Genomic DNA, 14,954 nt, shown 5'->3' with positions numbered 1-14,954 from the left:
ACTTCTGATCCTTTGGACTGCACATGATGGTGGCACAACCCTGACGTGTCTTGCTAGGAACCCCAACACCATTGAACCTGTTAACGGTAGGCTTTGTATCTGTACTGCCTGCCAAAAAAAAAAAACATAAATGAAAGTTCAAATTTATTAATGTGGGCCCATGATATCAACATTAACAAGCAGTGATGTAATGTACAGTTATGGTTACATTTGTTGTGAATTTACACTTTCATGTTTCATGAAACATTCTTTAGTTTCTTTGATTTGCAAAACTCCAGGCCTAAGTACAAGCCTAATAATGAGTATAAAACGACACATAAGCCTACCTAACATGGCTGCACAATGTAGTTTACATCCACGAGCCAAACTTTCAGTATTCAACCAACCCTGCTAGTAGTAGTACTACGCAGAATACTCTACATGTATGATGTACCCTTATTAGCATAACCGGGGTAGTACAATACATAGCCAACACACTGTACATATTGGTTGTAAGGATTATATGGTTGTAAGTCACCGTAACACAATCGCACAATACGGTTTAGCCAGTTCTGCGAATTCCAACGACACATGTACAGAATGGACCAGATTTAAAAAAAAAACAAATCTACGTTACAAAATTCTTATCATGTTGTATGTTCCTTGCAATATTTCCCAACGGTTTTCTTCTTCAATATGTAGTTCAATTTTGACTCGTTAATTAACAGGCTCGAACTAATACTGTTCCATGCCTAACAGTAACACCTCAGGTCCACCTTCAACGTTCTGTTCAATATGGGCATGATAATTGCCTTCACTCTCTGCTTCGAATAAGATAACCGGCACTGTAACTCTAGCCCAATTTCACTACCTGGTGAAAAGCCACTATCACTTAAAACTTTGTTTGCCGCATTTGGTTCTAAATCTGCCATTCCACGGGAAATTTAGATTTGATTTCGCGCTGACTTGTTATCGATTTTGTTGTGTATTTATGTACACTTGTCGTATGTGTTAGTACGTGTATATATGTTCGGAGGAAACAGCGAGAGCAAATCGTGTTCCTAACATGACTTCACATGACGTCATGAGATTTCGAAAGTTTCGGGCAATCGAACTATTCAAACCCCGAAGAGGGTAAATTAATTATCAATTTTCGACTGAAAAAATCAAATTTTCAACTAACAGAATAGTTGATATATGTTCTAAAGAACATGCTTAGATGATTCCCCAATTTATAGGAAGTTCATATTTGCGTGTCAAGGCCATTTTAAGAAATTCTTCGTGTTCTTAATAAGTTCAAGCTCTCGTCTGTTCTTGCTGTAGAGTTAGACAAGTTTTATCTGTTTCCGTTGGTTCTTTTGTTTGCTGTAGTCTAGTGTTCATTAATGATTTCGGTATTAAACTTACTCAAGGTCCAGTAAATGTCTTATGCATTGTCTTCACTAATAACGGCGACAAAATATTACGTTTGAATTTCATGACTAAACTATCCAGACTTAACAATTATCTACGTATTTGGTCTAGTAGAGTTAACCCCCAGTGAGATGAGTACAATTGTAAGAAGCCTCGATCTTTTTCAGCTGGTGTATTAGTTTCTAATTCTTCCAAATCCGCCGAAAAGTTTCATTAAAGAAGTTGAACACATCATCTAAAATTTGTCTGGCATGACAATCCAGACGAAGTTAAACGTTTATCGGTAATACATTGTATAGGTGAGGGGTTATACATGCTTCACGGTTAGAGTTTTTGTTAAAAGTCTGAAGTGTACCTGATTCGCCGTAATACAAATGATATGGATGGACAGTGTAATATTTTCTACGATCTCTACTTATAAGCTTCGGTAAAACGCTGTTGTTAAATCCAATTCTAAGAAATCTGATGTCAAAAACATTTCTAAAAATATGCGAGGCGTGGTGTGACATCATTTATATGCCACACACGGACTCTTTGGAGATGAATGTTTGTGGAATAACTTTCACTTACACATTAATGGTAATGTAGTTTTAACAATATTTTGTATAAAAAGGGATTTATTTGTGGGCAATCTCTTCGACGAGAACGGAGCTACTTTGTCTTTGTAGGCGTTTGCAAATAAATACCAGCTGCGTGCTTTCACGTTTACATTGGAGCTTAATTAAAGCCAATCCATCTTCTGAATTGTTTGAAAGGTGTTTTCAGTCTAATTCAGCATCTCAATTCTGTTACCAACTATATCTCAAAAGAATCTCTAGGCCACCTACTACCATTCACAAGTGGCATAATACTTTTGTTGACATTACCGAGCACGAATGGCGTCACAGTTTTAGTATTCCTTCTGAAGACAAGCTTCATTTCTTTCATTTCAGATTTCTACACAGGAATTTAGGTACCAATAGCCTTGTATTGATAGGGAAGTCAGAGCCTCTACTGTGTTTCTTTTGAACAATTGACGAGGAGTCAATCGATCACACATTTTTGGGGGACTGCTACGTAACTGCAAATTTATCCTTAATTTCGAAATGCGTTTCTTTAATAATCTATTCTTTCTCTCCAAACAAGATATCTTTTTCGGTTTTTGTCAACGCTTACTGTCACTCCTTGCAACTTTCCAATTATCCACATGAAGTCTAATATTTTCGTATGCAAGACAAGTAACACCGAGCAAAATATTAATTATTTCTTTTATGAATTTAAATTTGCTTTGAGCGTTGAAAAGCAGCCCAGGAAAAAAGGGAATTTTCCTGAGCTTAGAATTGCCTTCTCCTTTTGTTCAAACTTGTTTACGGAAATGTTTCTCATTTAGCTGCGTATTGCAAATGGTTTCTTTTGCTGTCTACTTACCTCAATTGATATTTAACTGTAGATGCTTTAATATGTAACAGACCATGCAATTTTTGTTGTTGCAATTTATAATATTAATGTGTATCATATTGACTGACCGTGAATACACATGGAGGGCAATACAAGTTTGCAACAAGGTACCAATACCCACGTAGTTCACTGACAGTGATCCACCCGCTCTATCCTGAAACTAGACCAGTGAAAATATGGCTAGGATTCTTTTCTAAATTATCATAGCTTTGTGGTCATTTATGGATGGAAATACGACAACGGAAAGAAAATGCAATTAGTAATAACCAAATGGACTTGACATATTGTCCTTCTCAATGCTGTCACATTATTGTTGATTTTTGTTGAACTAATTGCTCTCATTCAAAATGATTTTAGGTAATTCATATACTTGCTTGATGTTTTAATACTATTTATACTTAAAAAGGCTGAGGATTATCTGGCAGATTCACATTGACATTGGTCGTGTATTTCCATATCAATGAATTAGCTGATGAATCTAAATTTCTGGGTATATTTGTAGCACTTTACCAGAGCCATTTTCAATACCCCTTATCCTTCACGCATTAGCGCACGAGAGAAAGTTTATAACAACGTGTCATCGTTGCCGATGTGTGCTAATTGCTTAGCGAGACCAAAGGGAAATTTCCGCTCGGTCGAGGTCGGGCAGAGTTCAATACTGCCCATTTTCTAGTTGCCTTTCGTTTCCACCTCCTCGATTTGCATACTAATGTAATCGATGTACAATTACGTAATCGATGTATACTTGCGTATTTTGTGAGGTGCACATGCTTCATTCCTCTCCTGGCTCAGAGAGGCGTCGCATGTGTTCCTGTAGCACTGTTCCTTAGTATAAAGCCGCCGTTAACCCCAGAAAGCCGCAGTTTACCCCAGAAAGCCGCCGTTAATCCTTGTAAACCCCTGTACACCGCAGTTTGTCGTGCTGTTGGTTTTGCCCGGTAACGATTGTAAGTTAATTATCCAGAATGTAATTGTCGCCAATCTTTCTCTATGCCTTGGTTCATGTTGCCAAATGTTATTTGTCATTTGTTATACTTCTTCCTTTTGTGCGTTGTTTTATAAGGAGAAATACGATGTATTATAATGCTGTTATTATCTTATTATTGATTTGTTCAATCCATGTGTTTATTTCACCAATGTTTGTATATTGATGTTTGGATATCTTTACTTTCTAGTTTTCACCGTGGTCTTGTTGAAAGAACGCGTGTGAATAAATGGGCTAAAAAAATACAACCACCTGTTCAGCTTCATTGAGCGTCGTCTCGGTGACAGTGAAAAAAATCGTTGGGTTTCGACAACCGGAAGTCCTGCATATCCTCCGCCGTCCGGTATCCAGCCGTCGCTTCTTATTCACCTATTCATGTCGTATAAAAGCTCACCATCGTATTCCAGTGACAGAAATAGTGTACTACGTGCCTGATTCCCATATCACCAATGTACTCGTCATCAGCCTGCTGACTCATGGAAGACCTGAAGACTGCCAGGACTTCAGCAAAGAGGGCTGTTACGACGCAGATTAATCGTGTCAGGCAGTATATCGCGGAAGGTAACGTGGACATTTACGATCATGTAATTTTATTGAAAGATCTTTTCAAAGTGTTTACGTTGGCCCACGACAAGTACCATGAGACGCTTACCATAGAGAAGGGGGATGACGAGAGCGACGACTATTTCTGTGATTAGCAGAAAGATTACATTTCCGCTTTAAATTTATTTAAAGATGCATTAAATTCTTCGGTAGTTAAACGTGAGGATCAATCCCTTAAGGATAATCCAAATGCAGATTTATCTCGTAAAGAATTTCTACATTTATTGAATTACCTAAGGTAGAGCTGTAAATATTTCATGGCAACCTATTACATTATCAACAATTCATTAGGGATTTCGAGGCCAATGTTGATAAGGTATGTGACGACAACGATTTAAAGTTGTGTAGGTTATTGCAGTATACATCGGGCTCTGCTAAAGAGGCCATTAGGAGTTGCCAGTTAGTTGGAGGTAGTAGCGGTTATGCTAAAGCTAGGTCCATATTAGAAAACCGGTTTGGAAACTCTCACCTAGTTACAGAGCGGTTAATACGCGAGTAAAGATTTGGTAAACAAGTAAGACTGCCGCAAGACATACAACAGTTAGCTGATGATATGCAAAATGCATTCCTTGTACTTTCAGAGTTCTCAAGCAGTCTTAATCGAGATAGTTGCCAGGTTTCTTAACTACGTACAGTTGAGATGGAAAATATGCATTGAAGGCCAAACGGGTCGATGGTTGTTATCAAGGGTTCAAAGAATTCATTGAATTTGCAGGTGAAATCGCCAGTGAGGTAAATGACCCAGTTTATGGCGACGGGTATCTCAAGCGTTCAGATAAGTGTAAACGTGAACAAAGGAGTACTTCTAGCAGCTATTCTATCTCTTTGTCTAAGTCCAATACGTGTACTGGTGAAGGTGCCCAGGCAGTAAAACCTGGAATGTACGCTAGGGCTGAACCTCCTTGTGTACTTTGTGAACAATCACACCGTCTATGGCATTGTGATAAGTTTAAACAATTGCACTCTAGAGGGAGACTGACTGTTGTAATTAAGCATAAGTTGTGTCATAACTGCCTTCGTGCCTCTCATAGCACTAGTGATTGTGACAAGCGCTCTGTTTGTAGTGTGCGAGGTTGTGGTAGGAAACATACCATGTACATTCATTGTGATGATAATAATGTAAATTCTTCACCCGATATTGAGGTTTCTAATGCTAGCTTCTCTCGTAGCAAAAGTACACATATGCCTTTAGTTCAGGCCAACGTGAACAGTTTGTGTGACGCATTTGTATTGTTAGATAGTACATCCAGTAATTCCTTTTGTTCCCGTGCATTGGTCAACCATTAGGAATCACTGGTAACTCTTATCAATTTGAGCTTAGAACATTGAACTCGTCAGGTATTCAGCAATCCGAGATGGTAGACCTGTCCTTGTCTTCTAAATTGGGTGAAATCTTGAAATTATCTGCCGTTTACGTAGTTGACGAAATACCAGCTAAGAATTCTATAGTCGATCTGGAATGTTATTCCCATCTTAATGGTATCGGTCCCCTACCTGCTTATCAAAGTACTGATATCACAGTAGACATTCTGATAGGTCAAGATAATTCTGAAGCACTTGTGCCGTTGGAAGTTAGTCGGGGTGCTCCATGGGAGCTCTTTGCCGTGCGTTACATGTTTGGTTGGAGTCTTAATGGACAATTTCCCATTAACCTCCCGAGTCGTAAGATAATTTCAAATTTTATATCTACTTCGACTATTCAGACTGATGTTTCTCGTTTGTGGGAAATAGAGAATGCGGGGTTGGATCTCCCGTCTTGGTCATACGAGGATAAGTTGGTGATATCTTTGTGGGAAAAGGAACACATGAAAGTGGATGGTCACCATGAACTTCCCATTCCTTGGAGGGACAGGTCGGAGACCCTCCCAAATAATTTGGTTGTTGCCAAAACTAGGTTAGACTCGTTGTGCAAGAAACTTTTTAGGAACGGCTCTTATGATAGGTATAACACTGAGATTGTGAAACTTGTAGATAACTGTTATGCAGAGAAGTACCAGATTCAGAGTTGCTCATGGTAGACAGGATATGGTATATACCCCATCATGCTGAAGTGTCAGAGAAGAAACCAGGCAAACTTAGGGTAGTTTTAGATTGCGCTAGTAACTTCAAAGGCAAGTCTTTGAATGATCGTTGTATACATGGCCCCGACATGATTAATAAGCTTCTGCCAGTCTTGTTGAGATTTCGGCAACATAGTATGGCAGTTCAAACAGACATTGAAGCAATGTATAATCAAGTTAGGATCCCAGCTAGGGATAGAGATGCCCTAAGATTCCTATGGTACATTAATGGTAAATTAAGATACCTTCGTATGACGTCACATTTGTTTGGAGGGGTGTGGTGTGCGGCTAGCTCCACTTATGCTCCCAGGCGTACAATTACTGATCTGCCGAGTGTGATTCCGCTTGCTAAGTATGCTGTTGAGGGATCGTTTTATGTAGATGATTGTCTTAGTTCAGTTTCAAGTAAATCAGATGCTGAGATCATTATAAGGGAAACCCCCAAGGCCCTGAAAAGTGGAGGGTGTAAGTTAACTAAGTTTGTAGTTAATGACTTCAGATTACTAGCTGAAGTGTCCGTGGAATGTAGGGCTAAGGAAGTTCTAGATTTTGGTACTAGTAGTGAAAGCAGGGCTTTAGGTATAAAGTGGATGGTTTCCCGCGATGAGTTCTTCTTCGCGCTGGAGAAAGATTTTGATGACTTGTTAACCAGGAGGAGAATGCTTAGTATAGTTTCGTTAATTTTCGATCCGCTAGCTTTGATAAGTCCTGTAGTCCTTTCAGGCAAGCTCCTTTTCCAGGAAGCTACAGCCCGTGGGTTGTCGTGGGATGAAGGGATACCCCTGATATTGTAAGGGCTTGGGACACCTGGGCTCAGTCGTTGTCTTCTGTTAGTCGTTTGAGGGTACCTCGTTGTATAAAGCCGTGTTCCTTTGATGATGCATTCATCGCACTTCACCATTTTTCAGATGCTAGCTCTCCACCCTAAAAGTTATGGCTGTTGCTGTTATGTACGTTGTGTAAATAGGAAAGGGGAAATTCGTGTACAGTTAGTCATGAGTGAGAGTAAAGTTGCTCCTTTAAAGCTACGTACTATACCTCGTTTAGAGCTGCAAGCTGCTGTATTAGCCGTAAAGGTTGATTCTCTGTTGAGAAGGGAGTTAGCTCTTGAATTTGCCAAGTCGAATTTTTGGACAGACTCAGAAATTGTCTCGAAGTACATTCACAATGATAGCAGAAGTATCCACGTTTTCGTTGGCAAAAGGGTTAGTCTTATCAGGGGGTTCAGTGACCCTCAACAGTGGTTCCATATTGAAACTAAAGCTAAACCAGCTAATCTAGTTACTACAAATTGTTCCTTCTCAAAGTTTAATAGTAGTAAATGGTTTAACGGTCGTGACAAATTGGGTCGGTACAAGAATGATTGGCATACTGCTAAACTTAATTCGCTCGTCTTAACGGATGACGATCCTGAAGTCAAAGGGCCTGACGTCGCCGTAGGGTATACGACTATTACTGGTCATATGTCCACTCCTGGGTTAAGTGATGTTGGAGATTCAGATAAGCCATTATGCAGGCTAATGAATCATTATTCTTCATGGTATAAAATTAAGAGAGGTTTAGCGTAGCTCTTGCGTCTTGTGCGAGTTTTTTTCAAGGGGCAGAAACCTTTGGGCAGATTATCTGTCCAAGAAGTTCGTCGTGGAGGAGATATCCTCCTCCGTAAGAGTCAGTCTACTAGTTTCTGTTCTGAGTTAGAAAGGTTAAGTCAGGGTAAGGCTGTCAGAGCATCTAGTTCCCTTAAAACGTTAACTCCGTTTCTAGATGGTGAAGGGCTTCTCAGGGTAGGTGGCCGTTTGAAAGAGTTTGACAGCAAACACCCGTGTATAATATCTGGTAGACATCCTATTGCTGGGTCTATTGTTAAGGACGCACACAGTATCCCCCATGTCGGTATTGAGTGTGTGCTAAGTATTGTAAGGAAGGGATTTTTAGGTTACTAAGGGAAAGCCGTTGGTCAAGAGGATTGTTTTACTTGAATCGGCATTCTCATCGTAAGTGTTTGAAAGCATTATCGTTGAAATTCCATGTAATGTAAATATTGTTGATGTGTTTTCATCTTCGTTATTGAGCTGTCAGGTGTGTGAGGCTTTATAGTTGTTTACTTGGTTTAGAAGCTTTACGTCACAATTTTGATTGCTAAAGCTGTTATGGAATTTAATGTACATCGATGGGGTGGTTTAGGTATTGTAGGTATTGTTATACTTGAATATGACGTATTCCAGTGGGGGGGGGGGTGTCATCGTTGCCGATGCGTGCTATTTGCTTAGCGTGACCAAAGGGAAATTTCCGCTTGGTCGAGGTTGGGCAAAGGTCAATACTGCCCACTACTGGTTGCCTTTCATATCCACCTCCTCGATTTGCATACTTATGTAATCGATGTGCAATTACGTAATCGATTTATATTTGCGTATTTTGTGAGATGCACATGCTTCATCCTCTCCTGGCTCAGAGAGGCGTCGCATGTGTTCCTATAGCACTGGTCCTTAGTATAAGCCGCCGTTAACCCCAGAAAACCGCCGTTAACCCCAGAAAGCCGCCGTTCATCCATGTAAACCCCTGTACACCGCAGTTTGTCGTGCTGTTGGTTTTGCCCGGTAATGATTGTAAGTTAATTATCAAGAATGTAATTGTCGCCAATCTTTCTCTATGTCTTGTTTCATGTTGCCAAATGTTATTTGTCATTTGTTATACTTCTTCCTTTTGTGCGTTGTTTTATAAGGAGAAATATAATGCATTATTATGTTGTTATTGATTTGTTCAATCCATGTGTTTATTTCACCAATGTTTGTATATTGATGTTTGGATATCTTTACTTTCTAGTTTTCACCGTGGTCTTGTTCAAACCACGCGTGTGAATAAATAGGCTTAAACATACAACCACCTTGTTCAGCTTCATTGAGCCTCGTCTCGGTGACATAATATGATATAATCTACATTGCATAACTCAAATTTATAATCATTTATTTATAATGGACCATAAATTGTAATATTATTGTCAGCGTACAGGTTTTCTCCAAACAAGGTTCTGATGTACAAATATTCAGTCTCTCGTTATTGAAAAAGATAGGAAAGCAATTATGTAATGTATTTCTACTCAAATTTCGCTGTTCTCCTCTATGGAATAGTATATGAAATCTTGCTAGATTGAAAAATTGCAGTCAATCGATAAATCAATGTATTGCTAATATACGTGCTGATAAAGATACAGTGCGATGTTGAGTGACGGTGAAAGGGAGGGGCGGGGGTAGGGTAGAAAACAAATATGTTTTTCCTTATTCAACAAGAGGCACATTTTAAGTAAAATATACTTTTTTAAGGTTCCACTGTTCAAGTACAAAATGGTAAGGAAGTAAGTTTTCCTTTATTACCAAAAACTGGGGCGCACAATTCTCAGTCACGAGAAAAGACACTTTTGTGTTTGCGGAATGGGGAGTAGAGGGAGGAAGGGGGGGAGGGCGGAGGGGGAGGCACGTTGCCCTTTATCGTCTGGTTCAGCCTCCCTTGGTTAGGTTAAACAGGGAAAGAAGATAATTACAACAATCTGGAGTGGATAAGGACTACCTCGTGGTAATAAACTACTCCAATTTACAGAAGGTGTAAAAACGCGTGGAATCGATTTTCTCTGACAAATTGGTTTTTATTTTCCCACTACGATGTACTTCTTGGAGCCTGCAAAGTTTTATGTTGCATAAATGTTACCCAGATTTTGAGTTGGTGGGTTTTGTGTTGCATTAAAGTTACCTAGATTTTGATTTGGGGTTTTCTTAAGGCTACAACTGTTCAGAATTATTTTAAAATATAAATAAGTTAGATTGTGTGCCTGACCGGCATATCCCTTTCACTACTGCTAAACGCATACACACATTTACTCATATAGAGATGAGCTTATGCTACACATATATTTAATAGAATGGAAAAATAAGTTGAGTGCCAAAAGAGGAATCGCTAGGTAGAAAGCATGACCGAACTCTACTTCAGATATAATATTACGATAGTTTGATCGATGGTCAAAAATTTATGGTAACATTTTAATGTAAACGATAGTGGCTAAGCACAAAAGTTTTGCGTTACATTTAATTGAATATTTCTTGGCGAGATCGACCCATTAAATGACTTGTTAGTCACATTTTCTGTTCATAATTACGTGATAATTTATACACTGTCTATATTCCTTAGACTAGAAGCTCAAACTTGTTATTGTGATTTCAGTTTTTCAGTTTCAGTTTTTTTGTTTTTCAAGAGCTCCGCTGAAATAGCAAGACACTTTGACCATACATGGTTATGGATCTTCCAAACCCGACCATTTGTATCGTATGTGGGTTGTAATGTTACATTATTTCAGTGTAAATGTCCCAGCATGAGTTTACAACAGCCTAAACTGCTAAAATTGACCGATCTGTTGTAAATAAACATCAGCCCTCTATATATCTGTCAATGTCGGGAATGGATAGTTACACTATAAAAACCACTGCAGTATGAAGTAAAGGGGGATAGTCGTATGAGAGATAACTGTAATTAAGAAAAACTGAAGAAGATATAAACATACATGGACTGTATATTCACTACTATATCACTACTGCTCACAGCTCCGTAGATACAAAGGTTAATAATGCCACCAATGCTTGCAAGTAGTGTGAATGTGATTAAGAATGCTTTGGACAAGCACTTTAAGCATTGTAATCGGGTCCGAGTGTTTGTGTCTTCAGTTTTTTCCCCTCTCCTATAGGGTCCTTGATGTGGACTTGAGTGTCCCTCCTGATCCTTTTTTCTACTAAACTAAACCAAATAAATACACGTGATACGAGTACACCACAATGCTTCAAGCGTTTGCGCATTGGAATTGGTTAAAACATACCTGCCATGAACCACAGACACCCCTCCCTATCGATGTGTTAAATACACGTTATGTTGTATATAATTAATATTTCTTCATGATAAAAAAAATTCCATATCGTTGGGAGAGCATGGCTATAAACTAAATATCGTATACTCTCTCTATAAATACATGCCTCTTTTTTACACAACCCTCTGACTAAGATATCGAAAATCACTATTTTACGAAACCAGAATAATTCAGACAGTGCACAAGAAATGATAGAGATGTCTTTAAGATAACGAAAGCATTCTTTCCAAAGCTTTTTTTTGCTAACGAAAGAAAACATCATTGAATACCGCCTCGGAATAACTCATTGAATCAGACTTTCAATACAACAGTGTGCATTTGTCTGTTCTTTACCTGTTTTTACTTATTCCTCATGTACCTTCATAACATTAACTACAAAAGTGGCGTATGCAACCCTTGAAAACAACAATAGTAAGATCTTTATTTACTTATTGTTGGCTGACTATAAAATAGACAATTAACATGTATATTCATTTTTATTGCCTATCTTTCGTGGAAGTAGTTATGTCGTGTGATAGTAATGGAACTTATGGAACGCCGATACTACAGAGAAACTTAAATAAATTTAACATACTGTCAGTAATTAAGCTTGTACAATCTTGTGTTGTGTACAAGGGTTGGGCATGGGACAAGCAGTATAAACCCATAGAATATATTAACAATTTGTTTTAGAACGTTATTACCAATTTCTTATATACATAGTTACATATCGTTTCTCATATTTATTTTGATTCATTGAAAAACACATTTGTAAACTTTCATTTGAGAAAAAAAAAACTTGTAGGACGTGTCAGATATGTCGACCTTCATAAGCTACTGTTTAAGAAAAACATAAACCAAGAAACCAAAACAACTTCGCCGAAACGGGAGAAAATGTATGAAGTACACAAAAGAAATGTTTATAACAATCTAGATAATGTAAACTTATTGAATTATGATTAAGTTAATATTGACGGATCTTGCTAAAATATTGCTGGATAAACGTTTCAATAAAAGCTCTTCAATTCCGTTACTTCATATCGTATGCGATGAAAAGGTTCCCCTCCGATACATATACCATCCGGAAGTAATAGAGGGCGCTCTTACAATTCAACACGAACGCAAACCACGAACCCAAACTGCCAGTCAGTCATTATGGAGACAATTTTTTTTTTTAATGTTCATATCTTCTCTTTTTTGATATTGAAATGCACTTTACGAAGTGGAATCTTTAGTAAATATCACAGTTTCATCTAGTAACCCCCTCCCTCCCTCCTTTTAACGATGTTGTTTCCTTTCATAAATAACTTTCCATGGCAGGGGGAAGGTAGGCGTTGGAGTACCAGGATGGTCCAGCATGTAATTATAGACGTATCATTAAGAAATAAATAATAAAATAAATGATAGTTTAATTGTAAGGTTCAGATTAAAAAAGAACGGATAACATTAAATACAAAAACTTTGCTTCCAGTTTATTTTGGCATTTGTATCACTAAGAGGGACATATTAATGTATCACGTGAGTTATAACTTTTTGTACTGTATGGCATTACGGCAATGAACACTTTTTCAAGGTAATTGAGCTCTTTTTCGAATACTGTGAACACCTCTTATTTTCTTTTTTGGTATCGAAGTCTAAGATTAAATGTAAATTTACAATAAACAGGAAGCAAGTTAAAACATATTAGTCCACACGCCCTCAATCCTAATTCGGAAGCTCGGAAGGAAATTTTGAAAGTTCTTGATTGTTTCGACTTTTATTTCGACTGACACATTGGGTAAATATCTAGTGATGTCATTCATGGATAATATCGCAAATGGTCGTATCCGGTCGGTATATTCTACTATTAAGAGAGGGGTTTATTGTATCTGTGTACAATCTAAACAGTTGTTGTTTCGTCGTTCTCAAATTATTTAACGATACTTCACATGCCGACCTTTAACCATTGTTAAGCTCGAAGCGAACCTATTATCTAATGGTATAGTCCAAAATAAAATACACCGGAAAGGAGGGAACTTGATTCAACTACTCCTCAATTGAAATCACTGTTCAATGATGATATAATCATCCCTTCATAAAAAAAAAAAAATCGAATTTTCCACCACAAGGCTACCATCATTTCAGCAAAAGAATAAAAAATAAAATAAGCGGCTGGTGTTGATTTGATTTTATTTGATTTTATTCGGCAAGATATCAATCTTCATCTGCATACAAACAAAAAATTGCACATGAAGATAAACATTTAAAATACAAGAAGGGAATATACTAAAATGCATCAAAAAGAAGATAACATGCCAAGGATAACCCTTTAAGCTAAAAGCTTATTTCCAAAGGGGTCCTTATAACCATTAAAATACAAAAGATAAGAAATAAACTATTAAAACAACTAAAACATGCATACAAACACTGTAAAAAAGAAAGATATTTACAAGCTAGACATTCATATGATTTAAAAGGTAGGCTTTGGCATCTTTTTTAAAATTGTATTTCAGCAGGATGGATTTTATGTTTTCAGGTAGCCTGTTCCAGTTTTTAATTGCATTGTAATAAAAAAAAAACCAGCACAGTGCGTTTTAATTTTGGGAAGTTGAAAATTAAAACTACTACCTCTTGTGTTATGGCTATGAACACTGTTCACTCTCAGACTAATAAAACTCTCCCTCATATAGACTGGAGAGGTACCATGGAAAACATTGAAAACATGATTAAGACGAAGCTGTTCAGCCCTAGTGTTGATGTTCAAAATACCAAAAGTTTTAAAGTCAGCATGGTTAATGTGGTAATAAAAATCTTTACCCAGAATGAATCTGATAACTTTGTTCTGGGCACATTGTAATCTACGAGCGTGGTACTTAGAAATACCTCCATACCAAGATGAGATGGAATAATCAAACAGAAAAAGAACAAGGGCTGTACAGATGGTCTTTTTCACATTTTGATTAAAATAATTAGCTTGCCTGTAGAGGAATGTTAGTCGAGAATTTGTTTTACTAATAATGCCAAGAACAATTTGTTCGCCATCAAGGTATTGGTTTAATTCCAGACCGAGGTAAACAACAGAATGTTTGGCCTTAATCAGTTGACCATCACAAATAATTGAGAAGTCAGTATACTGACCAAGTTTACGTTTCGTCCCAAACAAAATCAACTCGGTCTTACCCATGTGTAACGACAATTTTTTTTCAATGAGCCATTTATTGCCACGCTCCAGGTTAGATGAAAGATTTGTTTTAATATTGTTAGGATCTTTGTCAGAGTAAATTAAAGCACTGTCATCGGCATATTGTAAAAGCAAGCAATTGATGGAGTTTGGCATATCATTTACATAGCAAAGAAATAAAATGGGGCCCAATATACTGCCCTGAGGCACCCCGCAAGTGATGGTCAGAGGATCAGATTCAACTCTATTTATGCTAACAACTTGCCGTCTACCAGAAAGATAAGATTGGAACCAGGCAATTGATGTACTGTGGACACCCATTGCGGACAGCTTGATTTTTTTAACCCAACTATGATATCACAGATGTTTGCGCCCTCAAGAAGGGTGATAAGTCTAAGCCCTGTAATTATAGGCCCGTTAGTCTCACTGGTG

This window comes from Apostichopus japonicus, chromosome 9 (assembly GCF_037975245.1).
Source record: "Apostichopus japonicus isolate 1M-3 chromosome 9, ASM3797524v1, whole genome shotgun sequence".
NCBI classification, from domain to species: domain Eukaryota; kingdom Metazoa; phylum Echinodermata; class Holothuroidea; order Aspidochirotida; family Stichopodidae; genus Apostichopus; species Apostichopus japonicus.
The sequence above is the reverse complement of the archived record's forward strand: the minus strand, read 5'-3'. Positions refer to the sequence as shown.